This window comes from Gekko japonicus, unplaced genomic scaffold (genome assembly GCF_001447785.1).
Source record: "Gekko japonicus isolate JY-2015 unplaced genomic scaffold, Gekko_japonicus_V1.1 scaffold2361, whole genome shotgun sequence".
Lineage (NCBI taxonomy): Eukaryota > Metazoa > Chordata > Lepidosauria > Squamata > Gekkonidae > Gekko > Gekko japonicus.
Genome location: NW_015167122.1, coordinates 184158 through 185092, shown reverse-complemented (window position 1 = coordinate 185092; position 935 = coordinate 184158).

Sequence of the window (935 nt, the reverse complement as noted above, 5' to 3'; positions counted from 1 at the left end):
TATATACACATATAGCCACACAGGCTAGACTCTTTGTTTTATTCACACAAAATAGAATAAACTCTCTTAGTCACACAGACTAAACTGTTGGTCTTATTCACACAGAAATAGACTCAAAATCCCATAGTCAGACTATGCTCACTCTTCAAACTTCACACACAGAATCCTTCATAACTCTGAGTTACACAGACTCTCTTCAGAACTCTTCCATACTTGTCTCTCTCATACCACAAAATCTCCACATATAGACACACACAGAGAATCCTCTCAGACACCCTGTCACGGCAGTGCCTGGGTGCGTGATATGCAAGCAAGCGAAGTCCAAGAGCAGTCTGAAGTCAAGCCGAGTAAGACAAGCAGCAAAGTTCAAACAGGTTTAAATCAGAATCCAGAGCCAGGGTCAGACATACCAGAGTTCAATGTCCATAAATCCAAACGATGCCAGAGGAGTCAGAGACGAGAGCAGGGTCAATGAAACCGAGGGTCAAAAGCCGAGGATCAAGACGACAAGAGTTCTGGAGCAGAGATACACGGAGTCAGGTCCTGATAAATGACGTTTGCCAGCACAAAGGCCTGCCAGCAACAGGCTTGAAGATATACAGTGCTGGCTAATTAACTCATTAGCTGGCAGGGAGGGAGGTCATGGTTCAGTCAATACTCAGGGCTAAGAGATCGTCTGGCACGCATGCGTGCATTCTGTCGTCGTTCTCTCAGCTGCTGTCTCCGTAGATTCCGGAGCCTGGTTACAGGTGGCGGTGAGTCTGATGATGAATCACTGTAATGCAGCAGAGACTGATCCTGTGCAGGTGTTTCCTGGGAGGCTCTATCCTCGCCACTTAGGGAGCTTTCTGCTACAGGAGCCAGTCTTTGCCTATAAGTCTCTGCTGCAGTACTGTCCTCAGGAGCCTGTAATTCCACATGCTCCTGGCTGGCAG